At 36.7% G+C, this 14,356-nt stretch overlaps 1 protein-coding gene across 1 annotated transcript in view; it reads left to right on the top strand.

The window, feature by feature from the left end:
- The window catches only part of LOC122797117 (E3 ubiquitin-protein ligase TRIM39-like), a 164,150-nt gene that overhangs the window by 102,592 nt on the left and 47,202 nt on the right, over positions 1–14,356 (top strand). The window lies entirely within an intron of this gene.

The following is a 14,356-nucleotide window of genomic DNA, read 5'->3' as shown; positions in this document are numbered from 1 at the left end:
CAATCATCTTTGACCGTATGTGTTTCTTGTATGCAACAGATGTTTGCCTCCAATTTCAATAGGAGATGCATCAGTAATTTTTTCTTATTTTTGATGTGTAAGCCTCTCATGTTCTACAAGTCTAATTTCCACATTTTATTAGTTCTAGAAGAAGACTTTTAATGTAAGCATTGTTTAAGGATTTGTACTGGTATATCAGTATTTTGTTTGCTAAGTTTGTTGGCCCATGAGTTGTTCTGTATGCATATGTTTATATTATTTATCAAAATTGTAGCACTTGACTTTTTCAAATCTGTCCCTGTGACTAACCACCTATCCACTACATTTGAAAGAAAGTAAGAAAGGAAGGTTACAAAGTAAATTAAACTTGTAAAGTGATTATCTAAGATAGGAGTGTAGCCTGTGATTATTAACAAATATAACCATTTTAACTCACAAAAATATCTACAACTAATGTACATATCTACCTTAACCCCCAAATTTGCCATCTAATACCCTTCTTAGGAAATCCACTTCACTCCTGCTTAGGTATGGGATTAACTGAAGATAGAGAGCAGTTAAGCTGTTTTTCAGAATTAGGATGGTGAGGGCTAAACTGATATAATTTGCTCAATTTGACCCATTTCTGGGATGCTTGTGGTTAAGCAGAACTCAGAAAACATCAGCTCCCCAAGGAAAAAAAATGGATAAATCCAACCCCCACAATTATAGACCAATTTCTCTAATCAACATGGATATTAAAATATTAACTTATTTACTAGCAGAAAGGCTTAAAAAAGTGATGCCCTCTTTTCTATCCCCTGAACAATCTGGTTTCATGTCTAATAGGCACACCTGGGGTAACACGTTGACTTTAGAATCTATGATGCATCTCACCAAACAAGAAAAAAACCCAATATACACTCTGACATTAGATGCATGTAAAGCCTTTGATAGGGCTAACTGCAGTTTTTCATTTGCAGCTCTATCTTGCTGTAATATCCCCAAAGACTTCACTAACCAGATTAAAATATTATACAATAGCTCTCATACATACCTTTTTATCAACAAAAAACTTTCAAACCCTATAAAAATCTCTAACGGAACAAGGCAAGGATGCCCACTTCCCCCCTTATTTTTAATCTATCTATAGAGAGCCCCTTTTCCTCTACATCTCACAAAAAACCTTTCACTCAATCCCTAGAATACTAAACACCTATACTGAACATCCAAATACAGATCTGAAGAAGATAGCTTCATCAATAAATACCTTCTCATCTATCTCCAACTATAAAGTTAATCAAAATAAATCACATATTTTCCCTATTAACCCCCTAAACCATAAGGAAAGCTATTTCCCCAACCCCCCTTTTAATACGGTCTACTTATTCAAATATCTAGAGATATCGCATGACTACTGTCATCCTTCCACAGAGCAAAATAACGTACTCAAAACATGGTTAGGTATTACATAAGACCTACACAGATGGCAGCAGCTGAAACTGCCCATGCTTTCCAAAAACAGCAGTCATGAAAATGAATATCTTACCAAAGCTACTGTATCACTTTAATGCATCTTTTACTACCATTCCCAATAATTTATTCATCAGAATCAATAAGGAACTAGCTAAATGTATCTGGTATCCTAAAGCAGTTAGAATTAGCTATCAATGACTAATATTCCCGAAAGACAAAGGAGGGTTAAGTTTACCAGACTTTCAGCTATATTACAGGATCATATTTGCTAACAGAATCATCCAAATCTCTAACTATTACTTGGACAAAGAATTGTGGACTCCCTCATGGGTGAAAATGTGGCACCGACATGTGTCCAGCAATATCATGAATCCCAAAGCTTTCCCCTTTATAGCTCCAGCTAACCTTAGGGATATCAAGATAAACACAATTCTAAAGTGCAAAATTAAAATATTCCAAGAGCTGTCAAAATCACTAAAACTGGAGAAGGTCTTATACTTTTTTCAACCCATTAATTTAAATCCTAATATAAGACTTAATAATAAAATGTTAATTTCATTGACTATCCTCAAATAAAAGATTGCACTGTGTGGACATACACAAACATAGCAATAAGATGATTCAAGAATTACATGAGAGACTAAATCTAAACAAAAATATACTATTATACTTCAACAGATTAGAGAAATTAATATATCTATACTGAAGAACATACTTATCAATGAAAATGATCTAAATATAGTGTTAAAAATGCTTAAATCCTTATCTAGCAAGAAAAAATATGATAGCCTCTACTTACAAACTGATCTCATTAAATACGAAAGGGTTTATCTACTTTCAAAGTACTGGGACCAACAAGGTACGATGTTTTCAGAAAATCAGAAACTCAGAGCAATCAAATATACTACCAAAATGTCTCCATTCAAAAAACTGTTATACACACAATTAATTATTAATAATAACACTTATTATACTTCATCTATATTAAACAAGTTTAATCCCAAAGTCTCCCCAACATGTTCATGCTGCTCCTCCCCTCATACTGATATTTTGCACATTCTGTGGTTTTGCAAACACTCCCATAAGCTATGGTGCTCTCCTAAAGTACACCTAGAAAAAATGGGTTACCAAAAGTCGACCCTATTTTGGGAAATGGTCATGCTCCATATTTTTTACTTCAAGCTCACAAACCTGAAATATCACATCCTAAATACTTTTTTCTCACTAATTAAACTATATATATATATATATATATATATATATATATATATATATATATATATATATATATGTATATATATATATATATATAGAAATTGGCTATATTGCACCAAGTTATCTTGGGATGGGTCCAGGAGCATGGCAACCAAATACATTTCCTCTCATAAACTTATCATAAGAAATGTTAATAAACAAGCTTCCTATCAGAAATTTTGGAAAAATCATCTTTGACCACATTCTAGAGGTCTAGACATAGGTTACAAGCAACAGGGTCCATGAGATAACAAATACCAATTCTCCTTACTCCTTCCTATGTTCTTTTTCTTCCCCACTTACATTTTTCTTTAGACACTCTCTAATATTCCCACAGTTATGAACAACCTATGAATGTTTAAATATACCTGTATGTGTTTCTGTTTTTTTTTCTTTTGTATTAGTAACACTTCTGTAAATACTGTATATATATATATATATATATATATATATATATATATATATATATATATATATATATATATATTGTTGTTTTTGAGTTATGTAGGTATTGGATAATTTTTTATGTCTTTACTACTGCTCAGCTCAAATGTAGAAATTTTATCTGGTTAAATGGTGTTATATAAAATAATTAAAACCTTTATTGAAAAAAAGAGATGCCATTCCAACATGAAATTAACTTTTCTCAGTCATAGAAAATATGTACTCAATCTGCTTTTAATTCCTTATTACATCTTCAACTTACTGAGTTAGATTTGTTAAACATAGCTGGCTTATAATATGCTAGAAAAATTATATGAATATATTTCCTCATAAATCCTTTCCAAAATAAACTGAAATAAGTATTACTGGTTTTAATAATAATATTTTCTTCATCAAATAAATTATGAAAGTTGCAAAATTCTAAGAAATTCCAATAACTTCTAGTAAAGTTATAATTATTATTCAAAGCTAGTTTATAAAATACAGCTAAACGTTTATTTGTTATATCCCCCTTTAATGAAATAAAATAAAAAATAATTATCTTAGGAACTAACATGAGTTTATTTGTATGTATTACTTTCAAAAAATCATTATATTGCCATATAGTAGCTTGTCCTAAGAAATTATTTGCAATTTCCAGTCTAAATTTTCTTAAATATCTATTGATAGATAAAATCTTATTATTTTCTAAGAAATCATACTGCTAAAAATATTATTGTCTTAAAATATCTAAATTTATTTTATTTAGATTTTCAATAAAATTAGGTGTGTAAGCAGTAGAATATAACACAAATCTCCATTCTTTAATTATGTTTTTTATAAATATAATTTCTTATAGTGTATAGGATTTTCTTTATGTATACTGATTTAATGTCAGTTTAAAGATTCCCCTCCCAAAAGACCTTATTATACATATAAAAGGATTGTTAATATATTCTAACTCAATAAAACCTAAATCTCTATACATTAGCTTTAATTCAGGTATAAATTGCCATTTGCTGGAATAAACAAGATTAATTTGTGAAGGTACTGTATTAAAAACAACTGCTAAGGTATAAGTATCTAAGTCAGGGAAAATAATCCCCCAAAATCTCAAAGTTCTATATGCCTTTAACATGTTGGTTCCTTCCAGACCTAAAATATGATTATCAATTTGCTAATCTAAAATTCATCTGTTTGCTAATAACATTTTACTAACAGTAGGTGATATATGCCACTCTATATATGAGATTAGTAAATAAACAGAACTGTGTTAATTGATTTAATCACTAACATTTAATAAGAATAAAACAAGATATTTACTAATAAATCAAATGCTTAATAAAACTTTAAGTAGCAAAATTACATATAATTGGAATTAAGAATAGTTGAAATATTAGTTATAATTATTATTAATGCAAATATTAAGCAAATTCTTAATGGTAATCTTAGTATGTTAATAGATAAGGTGAGTATCTTAGTTAAAAACTATAATCAGATTATTTTCCCTTTTGAAGAAAGATTAACTTTAATGTATAGTACAATCAATTGTTTAATTACCTGATAAATTTCTGTCCAATAAATTAGATCATCAAGATTTGAAGTGTCTCTCTTTTTGATGTTTTAAGTACACAGTTCATTCTTCATTGCTTTTTTCTTTCAAAGGATTCTATTAAATTTGATGAATGAAATGTCTTCTAAAGGATCTCGCAAGATTTTACATTTGATAACAGTAGGTCTCAAATGTCATTCTGATCAAATTTAAATAATTGCATTTATCTGTTTATTTATTTTATTTTTTATAAAATAATATAGTCAATGTAGTGTGTAAATGTAATGTGTTAACAAGATTAATAAAAACTTAATTAACTTCAAGTCTTCTAAAGGATTATAAAGAACATTAACAAATCTATAGTCTACGGTTATAAAGTGCTTTTAATCTCATCCTTTTTATTATTATGTTTTAAGAACATTTTGTATTAACAAGAATAACATAATAGTTTATAAATTTATTCTAACATTTTTTGTAATATTTAATTCTTGTTACAGTAGTTTGACAAATATTTAGTTGAAATAAAATAGATTGGAGGTTAGAATGGTTTATTTACCTAGGCAAGTAGGGAATGGCGGATTCCATGAGTAAGAGCTATGAAATTGTGTATAGTTTAGTATTATGAGTGCAGTTATTTTCAATTTATTTAGAATATATTTTTCTTTTTATATGAAGAAAGACTGTAATTTATTTGCTAATTTAAATAATACAGAACAGTTAAAAACAGATAAGTACATGTTTATAGGCCACTTTCCTGCTGTATACATCTATACATATTTTATTAAGTACCTAAAATATGATACATTTAAAATTATATCTCTTATTATTACTGGTCTTAATAGCAACTATAAAAAATTAACTTTTTGTGAGATTTATGAAGTTAAACAATGACAATATTATTTTTCTTAAGGAAACATATTTGATTGAAAAAGATATTAAAGAATTGACTAATATAAACTATGAAGCATTAACTGCATCTATATTTGAAAACAAGGAAAAGATGCAGCTATATATTGGAAGGAATCCTCAATTATGCCTGCAAGTATTAATATATTTATTGATTCTAAAGTAATGTACTCTTATTAATAATATTAATTTTAATAATAAGTTATACACATTAGACAAGTTTTATTGTATACCAAGTATTGGAAGTACTACAGTCAAAGATCACCTGGAAATATTGCAAAGTTATTGGAAGGTGGTTTGGTTATGGCAAGGAATTACAATTGTTTTTAATATATTTCTTACAGTAGCATATGTGAAGACTGGTAGAGAAGGGGTGAAGGCTGCCAGCCTAATCAAATAGAATTTGATACATAATTCTATCATTTGTAAAAATAAATGTAAAATACAGGCTTGTTTCTTAAATGAAAGAAAACACTGTAAAATGTGAACTTCAAGATTGTAGCAACATTGCCATCTGCTGTAAGGAAAACTAAGCCACGCATTTCACATCTGTTCTTTTGAAGTTAAAATTATGTCTTGTATACCCTTTGATCTAGATTGTGGTTGGGATAAGATATCCTCATTGTGGTTTGCAGTGGTGGGATCCACTTCAGATACTAATTGGCTTGTAGTAGTGTGGGTAGAGTGAATCCTGTAGCTTATGTACAGTGATCGCTGAAGGTGTTTTATACTCTAAATCAGCCACACAGTGAATAATCAGAGTTCAGATCACAACTGGTTTATTTCTTTTGTTAGCTTAGTTAGTCAGGGTGAGCAGGCAGCATATCAGCACAGGAGTATGGATAGCTGACAAGGAGCCAGCTGGTGGAGATGTGCCAGGTTAGGGGACTGATGCATAGAAACCTGATTAAGGCAGACCTGATTGCAGCCTTGGTTACAGCTGCATCAGAAAATAGCATCCAGGAAGACAATCAGACTGGCAGTGGAGATACAATATCCTCAGAGAATGGACAGCTCAACCATTCTATGAAGGACAATCAGACTGGCAGTGGAAATACAATATCCTTGGAGAATGGACAGCTCAACCTTTCTGCAGTGGACTTAAAAATCCAACTGGAGCTAAAGAGACTTGAGTTGGAGGCCAGATGTTTGGAGATAGAAGCTGAAGAAAAGGAGTGTTAGAGGAAACATGAGAGGGAAATGCTGACTCTTCACCAGAGTCATGGAGGTAATGGGGAAGGGAGAAACTGGACCCCAGAAGCACAACAGGTCAGTAAATTTCTTCCGCAATTTAAAGAGTGGGATAATTTTGATAGTTTCATTCATATGTTTGAGAGGGTATGCAAACAGTATAGTGTTGACCAAAGGCTCTCGGTATGGTTTCTGACCCCTTTACTTTATGGGAAAGCTGTAACTTGTATATCACAAATGCCTGACTCTGTCTGTTTTGATTATACTGCTGTAAAAAATGTATTTTAGAGTGTTTTAAGCTAACACCTGAAATGTATAGGAAAAAGTTTTGTGAGCATAGATGCAAGGCAGATGAAAGTGTATGTGAATATGTTGTGAACTGAGCACTTATTTTCATAACTGGATGAGTGGATATCAGGTCACCACTTTTGAAGGGCTGGCAGACCTTTTGGTGAGGGAACAAGCCCTTAGCACTTTGCCTGAGGACATGAGGATCTGGTTAGCTGATAGACAATGTGCTACTGATGTGTCGGGGAAGAAGGGAGACCTATACCTGGCAAGCAGGGCAGCCCTGCACAGGAAGGGAGCCCCCAGTACTGCTCATGGGTCTAAAGGAACCCATGGTGGGCAGCACAGACCGCCCCAACAGAATATGCAAGTAGCAGGGGAAGCCACTAGTCCAGGTACACATCCAGGAGCTAGGGTTAAATATTTTGAATGCAACCAGTAGGGCCAAGTGGCATACAGGTGTCCATGCAGGCAAGGTGGGGAACCAAAGGTGAGGGAGCCAGTAAGTGGAAAAGACAAAATGCCAATAGTAGGTTGTCTTGAGACAACAGGGGTATTAAACTACCATCCTGCAGATGACCTGAGAGGGAAGGATTTGGATGAGGCAGTACCATGTACTTATGCAGTTACACACAGTGAGGCTAGGAGACAAGCATGTGGGTCTGATAGCCTGGGGGAGTCCCAGACAGACTGCATACTTGTAGCCAGGACTGGTGAGGTGGTTACTTCAGCAAGGGAGCTACGCTGTAGCAGTGAGACTGAAGGTGAGCCACAGCTGCTTGTGGGTACTGATGGTCCCTTGGACAGAGTGACTGCAAAGGTAGAGGTGAGTAGTAGTACCCAGGCTGACGGTGAGGGACCACTGTCAGAGGATGCCAGACTTCCTGTGGAAGGGGAGCTGGGAAGGGTTACAAGGAGAGAGTTGAGATAGGCTCAGATCTCAGACATTGCAAGGACTGTGGCAGGTAGCTAGGGAGGCACCTGATTCTCAAGGAAAGGGGGAATCTGTATACTGGGACAAAGGGTTACTATACAGAGAGTGGACCCCTGAGGGAGGGCTGGAAGGTGAGAGAGTACAGAAGTTGGTAATGCCTAGAGCCTACCATCTGGTGCTTCTAGCTATAGCCCATGATATTCCCTTTGCAGGTCATATGGGCATAAAACATACAAAGAGGCATATTATGCAAAACTTCTATTTGCCTGAAATTTCCAAAGATGTAACAGGGTACTGCAGGACCTGTAAGCAGGGCCAAAAGGTAGGCAAGGCAGGAGACAAGGTGAGAGCTCCTTTGATGCCTTTGCCTGTGATTGAGGAGTCATTTCAGAGGGTAGCTATGGATATTGTGGATCCTCTGAGTACCCCAAGTTCCACAGGGGAAAAAGTATATCCTAGTGGTAGTGGATTATGCTACATGATACCCTGAGGCAGTGACTTTGTCCTCCATTAAGGCAGAGAAGGTGGCAAATGCTTTGTTAGAGATTTTCAGCAGGGTAGGTTTCCCAAAAGAAATACTGACTGACAGAGGTGCCAATTTCATGTCAGACCAGCTGGCTTGTCTGTGGAAGTCCTGTGGGGTGAAGTACATGAAGACCACCCACTACCATCCCCAGGCTAATGGTCTTGTTGAGGGGTTAAACTCTACAATCAAGTCCATGCTACAGGCATTTGCAGATCAGATTAAGAGGGAGTGGGACACATATTTGCCCCATCTGTTGTTTGCTTACTGAGAGGTTCCCCAGAAATCCAAAGGTTTTTCACCCTTTGAGTTGCTGTATGGGCATAGGGTGAGGGGACCTCTAGATTTAATTTGAGATGAGTGGGAAGGTGAGTGTGAATCTGACAAGGAGTCTGTTGTAGCATATGTCCTAAACCTCAGGACAAGGCTCAGGGAACTCATGGGCTTGGCCCAGGAGAACCTGGCAGAAGCCCAACAACAGAAAACGGTGTGGTATGACAGGAATGCTCGAGCTAGAGAGTATGCTGTGGGGCAGCAGGTAATGGTTCTCATTCCTGTCAGACACAACAAGCTGCAAGCAGCTTGGGAGGGACCCTTCAAGGTGGAAAGAAAGGTAAGTGATGTTAACTAAATGGTGGAAGTGCTAGGCAGATGGCAGGGGCACAAATTGTACCATGTTAACATGATGAAACCTTACCATGATGGGGAGGCCCTTGTGCTGAGCATTTGCAGTGGATTGCAGGAGGAGTCTGAGGGAGATCTGGAGACTGATCTCCTCAGTGAGGCTCAGGCTGACTTCTTGGTGGAAGGGGTAGCAATGTCCCAGCAGCTATCTCCTACTCAGGTTCGAGAAATCTGAGCAGTGTTGCAGGAATTTGGGGACATGTTCACTGGGAAACCAGGGTGCACCCACCTGTTGCAGCACCAGGTGGATACAGGACCCCAAAGGCCTATTAGGCAGGTCCCTTATAGGGTGCTTAAGAGAGTCAGACAGACCATGAGGGAGGAGGCACAGGAGATGTTGGAACTAGGGGTGATTCAAGAGTCCAACAGTCCTCGGGCCTCCCCACTGGTGCTGGTGCCAAAGAAGGAAGGCAGCACCAGGTTCTATGTGGACTACAGGAAATTAAATAGTCACACAGAGTCAGATGCTTACCCCATGCCTTGGACAGATGAGGCCCTAGAGCAGCTGGGTGGAACTAAGTATCTTACAACCATTGATCTTACCAAGGGTTACTGGCAGGTGCCCTTGACTCCCAGTGCTAGAGAGAAGTCAACCTTTGTGAGTCCTTTTGGCTTGTACGAGTTCACAAAGATGCCCTTTGGGATGAAGAATGCCAAAGCGACTTTCCAGAGGCTGGTGGATAATATCCTAGCAGGAGCAGGAAGGTTTGCCCTTGTTTACATAGATGATATTGCCATCTACAGCCATTCCTGGCCAGAGCACCTTCAGCATGGCAGGGAGGTGCTGGGCAGACTACAGAGGGCAAGGTTGACCATTAAGTCGAGCAAATGTCAAGTGGGTATGGCAGAGGTCTCCTACCTAGGACATAGAGTGGGGAGTGGTAAGATAAGGCCAGAACCTGCCAAAGTGGAAGCCATTCAGGCATGGCTTGCATCTATGACTAAAAAGAAGGTGAGGGCATTCTTAGGGACAGCAGGGTACTACAGAATGTTTGTCCGTAGTTATAGTACCATAGCTGCTCCCCTCACAGACCTGACAAGGAAGAAGAGGCCGGATAAGGTAGTGTGGACCCCAGCATGTGAGCAGGTATTCCAGAAGCTTAAGGAAGCTTTGGGAGGACCCCCAGTGATAGCCAGTCCAGATTACAGCAAAGAATTTATTGTGCAGGTGGATGCTTTGAACTATGGGGTGAGGGCTGTACTTAGCCAGATTTCTCAGAGGGAGCAAAACACCCAGTGGTTTATCTCAGTCATAGGCTCCAACCCAGGGAGGAATGCTGTGCAGCTATAGAAAAGGAATGTATAGCCATAGTGTGGGCACTGCAGAAACTTCAGCCTTATCTGTATGGAAGAAAATTCACTGTTATGACAGATCACAATCCCCTAACATGGTTAAACAGAGCCAGCCAGCAAAATGCCAAGTTGCTAAGATGGAGCCTGAGATTGCAAGCATATGATATGTCAGTGTAGCACTGCAGTGGAGTTAGCAATGCCAATGCAGATGGGTTCTCAAGACAGGGAATGGGGTGAGGTACCCTCAGATAGACCTAACCCTCTCAAGTGGCATTTATCAAGGGTCACTTGAAAAACTAACTTGAGTTCTCCGTGGGGAAGAGATGTGTAGACTGGTAGAGAAGGGGTGAAGGCTGCCAGCCTAGTCAAATAGAATTGGATACATAATTCTATAATTTGTAAAAATAAATGTAGAATACAGGCTTGTTTTTTAAATGAAAGAAAACACTGTAAAATGTGAACTTCAAGATTGTAGCAACATTTCCATCTGCTGAAAGGAAAACTAAGCCAAGCATTTCAAATGTTCTTTGAAACTGAAATTATGTTTTGTATGTTCTTTGATCTGTAGAGCTCGGAGTCATTTGGTCTGGGCTATCACATTATTTCTGTTGTTTTAACTTAAGGAATAATTACTAGAGTGTACACGTGAAATATCTTTTATTGTTGTAGTTTCCTGAGTAGGTGTTAGATTGTTAAATAATATAGCCTGTGGGCCTAGGAACTCCAGACTAAGTGTCAAAATGATGTAATGTGCATACTGGGAAAACCTAAGTGTAAAAATGATGTAATCTTGGAGGGCCCAGCAGAAATGTTAGTGATTTGAAACTATTGCTGAGAGACAGACTGCAAGAATTTTGATCTGACTATCTAACTCAGCACTGCCTTGCTTTATGAAAGTAAGTTACTTTAGAAGTATGTTTTCTTGTAGAAATAGCTAGGACTATAAAGATTAGACTCAAGTGTTTTTCTGTTATGTCAGAACTTTCCTACTGTATTGTTTTAAGTTTCTGTGTGATCTCTGAACTCTTGGATAGCACTGCGGTGTAGTAGTATTGTCTTGTGTTTTTAATTATTTATTATTAAATATTTTAAAAACCTTTTACCTGTGGCTGGTTTGTGTAGAGTTAAGTTAAGCTCTAGAGTACACTGCATATTTATAGAGTTTATTGTACAAGGCCACTCTAATAAGCCTTAGACTGATTATTCACACTTACCAATTGGATAATAATATTGCACAGTAATAATTGGACACCCTTTTAAGGTCCTTTGGGTAGCTGATGAGTATTAGCTGATGGTGGCAGTAATTACTACCGTATAGTCTGGGTAAAGGGGCACAGCTGGAGAATCTGTGTCAGCCTTTCCCAGGAGTGTCTGTGAAGTTGTATAAATACTTATCTCAAAGTGTGTGTGGTGTGTCAGCTACCTGGGCAGGGACACGAAGCACTGGTGGAACAGATGGTACTGGAAGTTAGCTTGCCAGCTAGGCTGAGATCTGGACCCTATAGCTGTGCCAGTGGGGAGTCTTATTGGGGACCTGGGGAGCTAGGGAGCAACCAGCCCCAGACTGACTGTGATCTCTGTGTGTACTCAAGGGAACATGTGCTTTACTGTGTGTATTTGTTATCCTTTCCTGTTATATGAGACACCCTCCCTGGTGTTAGTGGTAAGGATTGAGGGTCCTTGAATGCTGGGCCAGGGCATGGCCATCACAGCATAAATAAAAAAATTACAGATAATATCTGTCAAAGTTCTCAGAACTATATAATAACTAACAAATTAAAAGATCTAATAGTTATAGCTGAAATTAGTTCTCTTTACATCACACATTACTCATATGTGTATGGCACACTAATGAAAAATAGATAACTCCATAGCAAATTTATGGAATGCCCTACTCACCTCTATTACACAACTTCATTCCATAAAAACCTTCAAATTCACCTTAAAAAGCCACTTCCTTAACAACCAAATCTGTCCTTGTTCCCAGAACTATAAACTATAACTTAAACAAAGGGTAAGTGCTTGCTGCCTAGTATAACTCTTTTCAGTGTCATATTCTCTGAACTTCATTGACTTCTGTACATCAAATAAGGTGTGTCATTCACTGTCTTGTCTTTAGCATCATTATTTAGGCTAAATCCTAAACTTCACATGTACTGAAGTGCATAAATAATCTGTTTATTATAATTGTATCTACTGTGTTTTTCCCTTCATACAATGAATGCCATCAAAAATATTATATGTGTACTACTAATGCCTAACCAGATTGTATAAAACTTTGTACTCTGTGTATTACTGATTATTACAAAATTGTGTAAAACATTTTTGAATACTGTTTTATTATTGTAAATATTATCCTGCGGTACAAAATTTGATCTGTAATTGGAGCTTTTCCCCCCATGTCTCCACTGAAAATGGGTCCTGACCCAGTGGACATTCCTGGTCAACAAATGTCATTAAATAAATAAATAAATAAAAATAAAGTGGATGCATTTCATACTTTTATTTGTCCATTGACTGGTGGCAGTGCTTTAAATATAAATCCAGTGATGCATCCCAGAAAATGTAATCTCGTTTATAGAGTATCAGCATATATATGACTAAACTCAAAGATGTTATACTTATTTAAATGAGCAAATTCAACGATTTTAGGTAACCACTTGAAATCCAGAGCTGCTAAAGTGAGTCCCAAAATATGGAGACTGAATGGCTGAAAGATTGACTTGTATATAACAAGTCCAAGATGCCATTTCTTAGAGTATTCCCTTTTCTCAGAGTTGGTATTCAGACATTTTGGAGGTGTTGGGAGGCTTGCCTCCTACAAAAAGAAGTCTTAAGGAGAAGAGAAGTTTTCAAGATTTATTCTTCTTTGGGGTTTTGCTTTTTTTTTCTGGGGGCCTTTCCTGCACTTGGCTTGTTGAGTGGTGAGATTTCTAAAGGGAGCCAAATGTTTATCTTTTAATGATAATAATCTAGTCGACAAGGTAATTTTATGGAATTCTTTAATTCATTTAAGCCTGTAATGCCTTTTCTGTATACTTCCAGTTTACATCCATATGGCGTCCAGATCTTTTTTGGCGTCTGGCTTCTTTAAGTGACATACCAGCTAATAACAGGCAGTATTAGAAAATGCAAGGAGTTATTAAACAAATGACACTAAGATTGTTAATCTGGGAAGTCTGACAGTAGAGGAAGTAATCATTGCTTCTCACGTGTTATTCATATTTTCATATCTATGTTCTTATTTTCATATCTGAGAGCCCTACGTGTTATTGAGGGGTAAGGTGTGATATGTTTTAGTGAGAGACAAGAAAATGCATTGTCATTGCCCATTTATATTACACTATATCTGAAATATTACTAGTTGTTTGTTAGTAATTATGAAATTAAACAATATCTTGTTATAACAAAATATCAAAATTTGCGGCCGGTCATAGAGCCTCTTCTCACCACTGTAATTCCCTTCACCAACTAAGTTGTCCAGAATTACCAAACTTCCTCACATATACCCAGCTCATCCAAGCACACAAACTCATTCATAACCCGTCTGTCTGCCACTCCCTAGCAAATACCTTTGAAATGTATAAACCAGATAGATTCCTGAGATCCAATTTCCAAATCCTAATTAAATTGCATAATCTAACACATCCTGCTGGGAATCAATTGATGTCCTTCTCTCTTGCATGCCTCTGGAACTCTCTCCCTTCTTCTATCTGCACCACCAGCAGTCTGTCCTTGTTTAAAACCTCACTGCACTCGCACCTTACTTCACAATGGAAATGCTCTTGCTCTCATCCAACCTAATTTTACCACACTTTCTTCCTAACTTTCCAAACTTTGTTGCCTGTCACTA

The sequence above is a fragment of the Protopterus annectens genome, chromosome 3.part0 (genome assembly GCF_019279795.1).
Source record: "Protopterus annectens isolate FY-2018-M chromosome 3.part0, PAN1.0, whole genome shotgun sequence".
In the NCBI taxonomy this organism is placed as follows: domain Eukaryota; kingdom Metazoa; phylum Chordata; order Ceratodontiformes; family Protopteridae; genus Protopterus; species Protopterus annectens.
This window is presented reverse-complemented; position numbering and strand designations above follow the sequence as displayed.